The sequence below is a fragment of the Camelus bactrianus genome, chromosome 6, assembly GCF_048773025.1.
Source record: "Camelus bactrianus isolate YW-2024 breed Bactrian camel chromosome 6, ASM4877302v1, whole genome shotgun sequence".
Classification (NCBI taxonomy): Eukaryota; Metazoa; Chordata; class Mammalia; order Artiodactyla; family Camelidae; genus Camelus; species Camelus bactrianus.
In genome coordinates, this window is record NC_133544.1 from 58,407,501 (window position 1) to 58,419,978 (window position 12,478).

General features: G+C 38.0%; 1 long non-coding RNA gene across 1 annotated transcript in view; it reads left to right on the forward strand.

The window, feature by feature from the left end:
* Positions 1–10,686, forward strand: part of LOC123619138 (uncharacterized) — an 85,952-nt gene extending 75,266 nt beyond the window's left edge. The window contains exons 13-18 of the long non-coding RNA XR_012507564.1: positions 2,857–2,935; positions 5,340–5,392; positions 6,333–6,580; positions 6,729–6,814; positions 7,303–7,411; positions 10,397–10,686. This is a non-coding gene — a long non-coding RNA (uncharacterized LOC123619138). The remainder of the gene's footprint in view (positions 1–2,856; positions 2,936–5,339; positions 5,393–6,332; positions 6,581–6,728; positions 6,815–7,302; positions 7,412–10,396) is intronic.
* The last annotated feature ends 1,792 nt before the right edge of the window (positions 10,687–12,478 follow it).

The following is a 12,478-nucleotide window of genomic DNA, read 5'->3' on the forward strand; positions in this document are numbered from 1 at the left end:
ACTTTTCCCTCAAATACACTCTTTATGTGATGTTACTGAGGCTTTATTTTTAAGCTGTGAATCAGTTTAAATTAGTTCAAACCATTACTTGCTAAAACCAGAAGGGTTAATTTAAGTTTTTTCTATTCTGAAAAAAACAAAACCCAAAAAACCTTGAATGGGTTAACTGACTAAATTTAGACATCCAAATCATGTGCAATAAAAATGTCAAGGTATCTTCACTTAAAATTCATGGTAAGGTAAGTAATACTAGGAAATAGACCAAAATAATACAAACATAACAGTAAACTAATGCTACTTTTTTCTGAGAGAACTAAATTATTAAGTTGGAATTTGGAAGTCTGGAAATCCAAAGAAATAAGTCAAACAACAAATGAGGCCTCCAAACCACTATTTTGCTGTCAAAATCAATAAAGCAACTATGGGAAAATTCTTTGATATCATCAAATCTTTCAGATATTTTGAAATACGTGTCTAATGTGGAGATGCAATGCATGCCTCATTCAAGATTTTGACAAAGACAAATAGCATACAGGTGCAAAAAATTCCCTATTTTTTAACCTTAACTATATACCCACATTGTCTATTTTTTTCATAAGAACTGCTTCTCTTTATTCAAGTTGCTAGTATCTTCTCTTTTAATGATTTTCCGTTGTTACCAGCATCATAACGATCCTATTTGTCAATTCCTTCCAGCCTCTACATTTGATACACCATGCTGATTTTACGTATTTCAGTCGGTTCAACCATTATTATATACTAAATATAGTTCAACTAATTTAAAATTATTTGAACTGCCAAGCTTAGAAAATTCACTTAAGAAAAATTAATCTCAATTGATGTCTTCCAACATGATTTCCTAAGGTTGAATCTCCAAATATTAATCCATTGATCATTTTGACTAAATTTATTGATCAAATCATTTGGAAAAAGATAGTCTCTCTGAATTAATAGGGGAAATAGAGATATAAACACAATATAAAGCAGGGATGGAAGAAAATTTAAATATACAATGTAACATGTTTTGTATGAGGATCATGGGTTAACTTCTTTAAAGTGGTGTGCTCTTGGGAGACTTCCCTTATGTAAACTTTCTAAGTTTCATCTGTAAAATAGGAATAATAATCCACTTTGCAGGAAGTGTTTTATTGCAAATGTACGTTAACATGATTGGCACGTTGTAGGCACTCATAGAATGAAAGCTGTTATTATGATCCATGGAATGAAGAAAAGGAAATACGTGAAGTGATGGTGGAAACAGAGGAAGAAAGAGCCCTAACTTCAGGGTTTTACGTATGAGTATAAATCAGTGTTTCAATCATATTGGCCTCTTATAAGTATCAGGCTAGCAAAAATAATGTTATTGATTAAATAATTTGAAACACATGATTTGGGTTGGGGCTAGCGATATCATGGACTTCTCCAGTCACTGTCTCCAAAAATGTTTTTCTTTTCTTTTCTATTAATACCTTTGAACTACTCCAAGCTTCTATTTTTGAATGTTCATCACCTTAGGACTCTTGCATATCTATTTTTTCTAAAGTTTCTATAGGTCTCCTGAATTATTACCTTCTTCTTTATTTGCATTGAGACAAACAAGTTTGAAATGGCAGACATCTTTCAGTTATTTCTACTACCCTGCTCAACATTATTTTTATCAACAATAATTCAGAAAATTATTAGATTTATCATTAATTTAGTTAGGCAATGATTTTCTAGATAGGATTATAAAATCTGAGACATACAGAAGCTTTTGGCTCACCAGAAGTTAATTTGAAAAATCCAGTAAGAGTCGATATCAAGCTGTCAAAAGGCAACCTAAATATTTTTAAAAGTTAAAATCTCTTGGAAAGATAGATTTTCATGGTATAGTTTCTCCATAATTCTTGGCTCTTTCCTAAATCGCTTGTAAAATTTTCTAGTTTGAATATACGTGAAAAATTTTTGTAAGTGAAAAATAAACTCAAGGATAGTTTTGTAAGATTGGAAAAATCTGTTTTATTTTGATTTTAGTAATTACAAACTCCCAAAGCCCCTTATCTGTCATTTAATTAAAAAATTGATGAGATGATGTTTTTCCCTAATGCAAGATTCAGGAAGGTTTTTTGGGGGTTTTTTTTGTAACTCAGTAGTTATCTTTATTAACATAGTATATTTGATGACTATTTGCTTCTGGTAAAATTTCTATGATTCACCTACTAAATAACAATTGCTTTTTTCCTTTTTTAAATTTTTTTAATTCAGAAAGTCTAACTTTATTTTCTTGGATATCCAAATGGCTTTGAAGAATTCCCAACTATAATAATGAATAAAATGCAGTTGGGGAATGAACCATATATATTTTTGGCCGATTTTTACAAGTGTTGTTCTGTTCTCTTAAAGCACTAGTCTTTGAAATTTTTCCTTCATATAAGATGGAAAGCAATATAAATAATCTATCTGACTTAAAGGATATGGGAAAAAAGAAAGAAAACTTGATAGGTTCTTGCACTATCATAAATTATGTGAAACATGAGAAAAGCGTGCATACATAACACCTTTCCTGTCTGGCTTCATCTGTATTCATTTGTTGTCAAAACAGGTTTCCATATTTAACTTCTTTTTTTGATTATGCCTTTTACTTTATTTTATGGAATGATATGTTATTATCTCTGAAGTGTAGATTTCTGCCAAGTTCTGTGCACTTCAGTGTTAAGAGTATGGCCCACAACTCTGGGAATCTTTGTTGAAGCTGTAGAAATAAAATGAATAGTATAAAAGCTTGATGGCATCTGTGGATAGGAAACTCATTAAAGGCCCCAGCCCTCTGTTTTATTTCTAATCACATTTTCCCTGTGGGATTTCAATGTCTTGCAGGATGAAACCAGCAGGACTCATTACTTACAAAACAATGTTTAGAGTCCTTTCGTGGTGCTGGAATGCTTCTGCCAGTCAGGTAAAGAACCTAGGCCTTTATCCTTTTGGGGACAATGCCGGCCAGCTCACAAACTGCTTGGAAAAGTCATGCTTTGAATGTAACTGCAGGTGTTTCTCCGCAAAGGCTGTTGGTTGGTACCCTCCTATGCAATGTACAATGGGATAATAGAAAATTCACTTTGGAATTCAAACAAAGTCTTAGAGAAATGGAAATAATAGGAACACAATTTTGAGACTTCCTTAGTTTTTCCCACGAACTATGGACCATGACTAATACCCTCGGGGCAAAAAACATCCCTTTGCCTTTAAGGGTTGTATACAATTCAGTGTTTCAGATAAATAAGTTCCATGACCTCACCAGTTTTGTGACTTCCATTCATTTACTAGAAAATAAATTTAAGCAAGAGAGGAATACCCTGTTATGGATAGAACTTCAAAATGCTCAATCTAATAAATGATCAATACATTTGCATATAAAGTAGAAGAGGTTTTTTTTTTTTTCCTTTCTAAAAGAAATCATTGCTCTAACTGGGTTCCCTAAATCAAATTAGTATAGTTCTGACTGAATTGCCTTTCTCTCTTTGGCACTGTGGCTAGTGGCATTTTGGAAATATTCTTAGAACTTGTGAAATTCCTGCAAGAATAATAAGGACCTTGCTATTGTGGAATCAAAGAGATTCAATCACTTAAAGTAGTACTATAGGCTTGTCAAGTGGAATTGCTTTTACAGATTTGCTGAATAACTCATCCATAATGGCTGAAAATTTCAGCCATTTTGTTAAAACACCCAAGGCAGAAGAGATTAGTGCACACCATAGAATAGCATATGTATAATCGCGAAGAAGTTTAGACCACGTCGGCACCATGAAGTACCATTTAAACATCCCAAGCTCGAGTCATTACATTATGGGAAACAATGTGGGCTATCTAAAAAATGAAGTGTGGCTTGCCCTTCACTAGCTGATGAGACTTCAATAGCGTTGAAGCTTGATAAAATGTATTTCTAAACAAAGTTGCTATCTTTACAGCTTATCTTTACAGAGGAGAAGGTCATGTAGAATTTGTCTGGAGGGAATCTGAAAACGGTTAAATGTGGCAACGATAGACAAAAAGTTGAACAGTGAGGAAGTGCTAACCTAGTTGTTGAAGAATTAATATCAATTAGATTCCTATTAATAATAATAGGATAAGCTGAGAACAAACATCTGGGTTGCTAAAGTGAGACACCATTAAGCTCTTTGCTTTTAAACACATTTTTGACAATGGAGACATGTATGTTATTTGTCAACGGGTAAGTTTCAACTCGTGGACTTCCGGTGTTTATTTTCACAATTCAATGTGAATTCTGAAAAAGAATCAGGAAATAAATTGCCATTTCTAAAATTGTCCCTCAGGCCTCTTGCACTTCGCAGAAGCTATTGTGAAAGTAGGTCTGGGGGGTGGGGGTGGGGAAGCATATTTTTAAATGTCAAATTCACCTCTCATTTTCTACGTAGAAAATGTCATGAATACTATACTTGAATTTGTACAAAGGCTCAAGTGGACTTCATGGAGAATAGGTTTTTTTTCCCCACTTATACTTTGAATTTTGAATTTGGGGGGTTATATTTATCTTGAGTTGTATATGGCATTCAGTGGAATAAAAACATGAATATAGAAGTTATCTTCAGCTCGAATTTAAATTCATCTGCTTATTACCTTGTTTAAACAATAAAAAGGGAAAATATTCCCCAGGAAAGATATTTAAATACCAGTTTGTAAACAATGATGTCACCTTGTAATTTGAATGAAATATTAAATGGAAAAAAGAACAGATGAATATCAGAATATATTATGAATAGTGTAAATACAACAGAAGGGTATTTTCTATCAAAAGAAAGGTGGTAAGAAATTTAATAGATATAATTCAGTCTCAGTAAAATTAGTACATTTGGAAGAGGATATACAGAAGTCATTTAGCTTTCCTGTTCCAAGAATTGCAGAAGTCTATACACATTCAGATTAAAAAATTGAGTCACAAGGATGATAACTCAATCAACAGTATCTTTTGGTTTTTACTGTTCACATAGCTCTTGCCAGAGGTCATGCAGTAGGTCAGTTGCGCTGTCAGGAATCCAGCTTTAATTCTAGCACTCTTTCTATCACACTCCTACATTCTCCAAAGCAAAGTTGCCTACATGGAAAGGATTAGAAAATTTCTCTTGCACACAAAGCTATTTAAAAAAAAATCAACTAATTAACCCATCTAATGAGTCATTCAGTAGTAAAAGCAGGATTTATTTGATATGTTCCAAATAGGCCAGTTATTGCTGCCTCTTCTTCCAAAGCACATCAAGTCCCTCTCTACCAAGCTTTCTCATTCCGGTTAGCTGTGCTTAGGATTTTACAGGAAGCCAATAAATAACTTCTTTTTCTCTCCCTAGTTTAGGCTCAATTAAAAGATACGTATTTGAAGCAGCTGGACGGAGCTCAAAAGGTCAGTTTTATTACTGGGGCATGGTGGAGTGGAGGAGGGGAGGCCTGCCCTGCTCTGTTCTCACAGTTGCCAGGAGAACTTTGGTCCAGTAGCTAGGACAGTGTGTGGATGAGGAGGGCCCTGCACGAGAGGTCCACCACTACGAGCAGCACCAGGGAGGTATGCAAACAATATGGGCTGTAGACTCAGACCCGGGCTTGAAGTTCCAGCTCTGCCACTTAACCGGACTGTGACTGTCGGCAGTCTTAAGTGACCAGGCCGTGGGACGCAGGTCAAAGTTCACAGTAACTTGCATGTGTGTGAGGTTAAGAAGTAAATGTACGCATGCGCTAGTAGCATGAGTCAGCATTACGAACAATACGCATGCGCGGGCATAGTGAAAGGTCAAGTGCGCACACCTGAGTGCGCTGGCCACCCGCTTGTACTGCAGTAAGGTGCTGTTTCGCTCCATGTGGGCTCCTCGTGCCTTCTTCTGGTTGGGCGGCTCACCTCCTCAGTCCCTCTCCTGCCTCCCGTGGCAGACAGTGAGCTTGGCACATTACTTGACTTCTTGTAGCCTCATACTTTTGTATGTGAAAATGGTACTGAGCTTTAGATCTGTTGTGATGATGACATTAAGAACTATGGTACGTGCAGGACATGCAGTGCTGGAATCATACATTTTCGTTGCTTTCCTCTTGTTTCTTTTTTTTTAATTTCTTATTTATTTTTATTTTTTAAATTTTGTTTCCTTTTTTAAAAAATGTTTTTCTTTCTTTTTTTCTTAAGTGGGGGAGGTAATTTTAGGTTTATTTATTTGCTCATTTTTTGAACACAGGTACTGGAAATGGAACCCAGGACACTGTGCATGCTAGGCATGCACTCCACTACTGAGCTATACCCTCCCCCAACTTTCCCCTTAATTTCTTAAGGGTGAAAGACACTTTGCTTATTTTAACAGCCTCAGCTTTGACATCCTGATTCTACACCAGCCAGCATGGGAGACAGGAGGGAAAGAGCTTTGTTCCTCCCGACGTGTGCCCATCACACTTCATGGCTGAGCGATGACTGTCATGTTGTTCTGCTGCTGCTACAGCTTGTATACCAACCACTGACTGTTCTCATGACAACACCACGAAGGGAAACTGTCACGATTCCCATTTTCACAGGTGACAAAGAGACGTAACAAAGTCATGGAACTTACCTAAGGTAAGAGTTTCTCAGAGTTCAAGTGGAGATTCAAGCCATGTGCCCTACTTCTAGAGCTGAAATTAACAACTGTATTAGATGTGGAATTGGAAAGATTTGATCACTTTTTTCCATGGTTTCTGTTATGATCAAGCACATGTATTTTCAGGTTAAAAGTAGAGTCCAAATCTGTGAGGAAACACAGAAGCACATGTGGGAGAAGCCAAGGCTTAGGCCTGAACCTTGTTTTTCTGGGTAAGAGCCACAGCCTTCCACCTGGGAATAACAGTTCCTTTATACTGCAACCTCAAGTCAAGCCACCATTCCTGTTCTCTTGGGAAATAATCAATTCTGGTTTTGCACCTTCCACTTTAAATAAGTCTGGCTCAATAATCAATGGTTGTGGAGGAGGAGATGGGCCACCTGCCTCCTTGGCTTTTCTGTGTGGTCAGCAGGAGGCTGTCCCCAATGTCTGTTGACCTCTCTGTGGAGAACAGAAGTGAATGTGAGCGCCACTTTCTTTTTTATCCTCTTCATTAAGACTGCTGTTACTTTCAGATTTTCTTATGGACATAGTACTTAAGATTTACAATATATTTTCAATGTCTTGAATGTTTCAAAACTGTGCTCAAGGTGATATCATTTTAAAGGAAACCTAAAAACTGGGAATGCTTTTATCAGTCATTCATTCGCTCATGTGTTCACTTATTCATTCAACACGTGGATATCGTGCACCTTCTCAGGGATGAGTCTTATCACGGGCGCTGAGGACCCAGCGGGCAACACGACAGGCGAGATGCCTTCCTTCACAGAAATGCCTGCCTCAGAGGAGACAGAGCTTGCACCCCAGAGGTAAGGCCTTGGATGTCCCATTTCATCAATCCTGATCATGTTTAGCTAATGACTAGGAAAAAAAGAGAACATTTCACTTAGTGAAATGCACCCAATATTTTAAAACTACCTGAATAAAAAAAATGACTCCTAGTCTTTACTGGGTGAAAACTAGCCCATTTTAAAAGGTACAGGTTTTAGCGCAATTAGCTTCTGTCTCAGAAAAAATGATGGTAATTTAAATTAACAACAGCATTTGCAACTGCAAATCAGGTAAATCAAGTAATATCAAAATAAATGAAGTTTGGTTTCTAGAAACGTATCAAACGATGTCCAGAAAATGTAGTATACAACATGAGAACATCTATCTAGCTGTCTCTTTATCTATCTACATACATAATAGCTAATACATTTACTATTTTTGATGCAGTTGAATTTTTTTGCCAGGTTCTATGACTTAATCAATCAAATGAACACTTTAATTACCTATACTTCAGTAACAAAACTTTGAAGAGAAGTGTACCTTGGAATTTTCCAGGTTTTTATGATTCTTCAGGAAAGTAGTATTGCACACTGCCTGAAGAAGGTGCTCATAGTTTTACTTCTTGCCTAAGACACTTACATTTTCTATTTTAAACATTTCTTTTCTCTGACATTTGAATTCATCATTCACGTTTGTGACATGTTTTCATATTATCATTTAATACTGATGTCAGTACCAAACAGTAATAAGGGTGCAAACATCTGTTATTTACTCTGAAATGATTAGCTTCCATATATAATAATAAAAATTTACCCTATTGCGGTAACATTTAAGAAAAAAACTTGCAGACATTTTGGACTCTGGTGATACGTTTAAAAAGGCAATGGAAAATCGGCTATGTGAGATTTGCCTGCTAGTTGCTTAATCCCAATAAAATCTCAGGTAAGTGAGACTAAAGTTCATTCCAGAAAATGCTTAGGTGAAGGAGAGTCTATCAAATATATGCATAGGCCTGTTGAGTGTTTAACTCCACTGAGGCTCAGAAACAATCCAACCAAATTGATAAAACCACCTAGACTTCTGGTAAGGAAGGTCCATCATGTTACTGTCCTTTCCCAAGTTGGCTGGTTGTTCCTTTGGTGACATTCAGGGATAAGACACAGCTGGTTGATAATACTGCTTTCCGCTGAAATGGAAATATCTTGAGGCATCACATTTCTTTGCCTGGCTAACCTTTATTTCTTCTTTGAAATTGTTCTCAGACATTATATTCTACAGCATGCCTTCCCTAAACCATCTAGATTAGGCTAAATGTTCCTCCTTGAAACTCACAGCATCTGGTGGATAGTCCTCAGAACTCATCATGGGATTATATTTGAATCATCTCCTAGCTGAAAACCTTCCTATTAGACTATAAGCAGAGACCCAGCCTTACTCATCTGTGTCATCACTGGTACCCAGTATAGCAATATATTGCCTGATCGTGGATAAGCAGCCAAAAGTTGGATAAAAATGACAAGAACATTACATCAGGCAGTATGCTAGGCAGGCCCAGGATGAGGATGTTTCTTTCCTTTAAGACCTCATGTAAATAAATACTACCATAGAGTACACACAAGTTGCAGTGGGGAACAGAGAGGGGAAATAAATCAGCTCAAGGGAGAGGGAACGCCAAGGTAGGCTTTTGGAGGAGGTAATGTGGAGACCAGGTATTGAAAGATGTGTAGATTCTCATTGTTTCATTGACTACCTTAAGAGTAAGAGAGCAAGACAACTTTGGAAAATGGCAGAGTTTAATATGTCTTCAGTTTAGGATTTTAAAGGGTAGAAAATGGTACTGAAAAAGTAGATAGATGTAACTTGAAATGCCAAGTACTTAGTTTTTTAACATGCAAAATGAGAAGCCATTGAAAGACATTAAGCGGTAGAGTGATAGAGTAAAGTTTAAATTTGAGAATGAGAATCCATGGTAGCATGATGGAGGATGAGTGACTGGGGATGCAGGAAGCGAGGAGCAGTGAGGAGAATACTAAGCTGGAAGTAAGCTATGAGACTCAGGGATAGATTAGAGATACACCAAATAAGTAAAATCAAGAGGGCTTGGTGAATTGAAGGATGAGGTGTTTGGCGTGGTGAATTGAGTTTTCTGGATTGGCCCACGGGAGGTGTGAAGGTGGCATTCACTGAGAAAAGCAGTGTGTGAGGATAAGGATTTGAGCCCAGTTTTGGACAAGGTGTGTTTGGGGAGCCTGGTGACCAGGAAGAGGTCCAGTCAATAAGAAGGTAGATAGAGCTGGAGTTTAAGGGCGAGGTCTGCAGTAATGATACAGATTTGGCATTTTTCATGCTGGTTGAAGCTATGGATGTTAGAGTGGACACTGACATTTTGCACACAGATCTCCTGGGATCCCTTTTGCATTTTCTATTTTCTAGCCAGCATCCCCACCCCAGCTTCCATACGGCCTCGTATCTAGTGGTCTGTACCTGTGCAGAGCTGCCCTCGGGAACTGGCTGCTGTGTCTGCAGGCTCAGAGAGCTGGAGGTGTCTGGTTGTTTCAGTGCCAAGGGGCAGACCTTAGCCAGTTGTCAAGTGTACAGGAGTAGAAAGCCCTGCGCTCTTGCCTCCAGTTGGGGCAAACTGAGATGTAATTTGCCTTTGAGGACTTTGCCCCTAATGGCACCTTCGCTTGGTTTGATCCCACTTCCTGTCCTGCTCCCCCACTCGCTTATTAGTCTCCCTGGGAAGCACTTCTTTAAAGAATCATTTGCACACAAATTCTCATCTCAAGGTCTCTCTCTGGGAATGTGTACCTAAGACATGTTGTGAATAAGACCACTCAAATAGAGTATTTAAAATAAAAAGGACAAAATATCCAAGTCAGGAACTCAAGGGAGTATCACCAGTTAAGAGAGAGGCTGTGAGATCCATTATCTTGAATCCCGTGATTGTGGGTAGGGCCAACTTAGGGGTTGGAAACTGTCCTCTTAGACTCAGTGATTTCCTCATCCCTTCTCTCTGGCAGGACCAAATGCCTACTCTGATGAATGTGAAGAGAGGAGGGGATTGCCTGATGAAGTGTCGCAATGACACTGGTAGCAAGGACGCTGATAAGCACATCTTGGCCATAATAGAGAAATGAGCATGTTCTATGGCCAGGTGGATATTGTGGATTTGTTTATTAGGAAAGAATGAAGAGGCACTACTTCATATATGGGGAGGGGCTGCCATTTTCCCCCTTTCACTCCATATTATGTGGTGACATCTTTCTCTGCAAATAAATGTAGATCTGTATAATTTTAAATTACTGTATTGCCTATTGTTATGTATATGAATTATGGTTAAATACATAATTAATCTCTTACTGATGGATTTCTTGTGTTTTCCCACTTTCTTATTATGAATGATGCAATGAACAACCTAGGACACATGTCTCATTTTGAATAGTTGTTTTCTAAGGGAAAATTTCTTCAAGTGCGATTTATTACTTTAAGGCTAAAATGTGTTGTACATTTTGACATGGGTAGTTATATGAATTTTTAAATTGGTAAACCATTTTCATGTGTATAATTTATAGTTTTTTTTCCTCATGATTTGACATCACCACTATTGTAAGCTTCCATTTTTACTTGATAACAGAAAATGTTGTCTAGTCAATTTCAGGTTAAATCAGTTCAAAAGACTAACCTAATACCTGGTTAATGCAGGTTAAAAATTCAGCCATGAGGACGTTTACTTTTTCTGCTCTGGTTCTTCCTCACCACATCCTGTCCTGGGTCAGTTCCCAGTTCTAGGGGCCTTATGCAGCCACCCCCAGGGTTGGGGAGGGAAGGACTACTTCCTGCTGTTTCTGCTCTTGCTCTGAATTGGTTCTGCACTGGCATTTCCCCCAGATGTAACTTATCACAAAGTGTCCAATGTTTCTTCAGTGATTAGTCTGTGGTTTTAATGAAACCCTGCTTGGATCTTTGGCTTAAGTCATTTCTCCAAGATGCAACCATGTTGTCCTCAGATTTCTGGCTGGAACAGTAACCAGCTCTTATCCTGGCCATATGACCCCTGAATCTCTCAGCCAATCTTCACATCCCACTTGACACACGGATACTTTGGGTTTCCTTCCACACCAATTAGGGGACACAAACAACCTTAGGAAAACTAAGAAGTCTAATGACATTCCCCTTAAAGACCTTTTCCCTTAGTCTTTATGAGAAGAGGTAATGCACTAGGTAATGCTGAAGACAATGAATTTGAGCTTGGGGAAGTTGAAGTATTGAAGAACAGCTGAGGACAAAAACCAGACTATGAGGAAGAAATGTCAGGCAATGTTAAAAGTACAATATAAGTTTCAGGCCATAAATTTCTAGTGGAAAAAAAACTGGACAAATATGTGACATTTTCTCTGTCATTGCTCAGTGATAGCAAGGGGTGGAAGACTGGGAGAAAATGGAGGGATGTGGGACCGGAAGATTGAGGATGTCAACAAATTATGGGAGTAAAACAATAAATGAGCTGAACAGTTGGCAGGTGTGGTCAGAGAAGGTAATGGATTCTCAAAGTTTCAAGGTAGAAAGATTTTGGGAGATGGAACACTTTCTTGTGGGGAGATTGGAGTAGAGTAGTGAAACCCGCTATATTGAGGAAATCACTGTGAGACTGGGGTTTTGATGGAAATTAAAGGCAGTTTAGAATGAAGGTTGAACTTGGAGTGAATAGGAAGATGAAAGAGAGGTTCTGAAGTGTTTGAAACATGTAGAGAGGTGATGGGGAGTTAAATGGAATGAAGTAAAGATACTGTGAGTGACAACAACAAGGAGGAGTAAAAACATGAGATGCTAGAGGACGAGAAAATGAAAGGCAGACAAGATTTGACATGAGGGAGGAAGATAATGGTCTGGAATTAAAAAGCAGGACATCTTAATACCATTCTACTTCTCCAACTCCAGACGTAGATGACATACAGAAGGATGAGAAGAGCCATTCTCGGGGGGGGGGGGCAAGATTTCAGTTAGTGTGCGAGGTAGCGGGAGTTCATTAGGCAGCTGACTTGGAGAGCAGGAGGAGCACAGTGATGAGAGAGTGAGAGGACTGAAAAGAATGCAGGACCAGT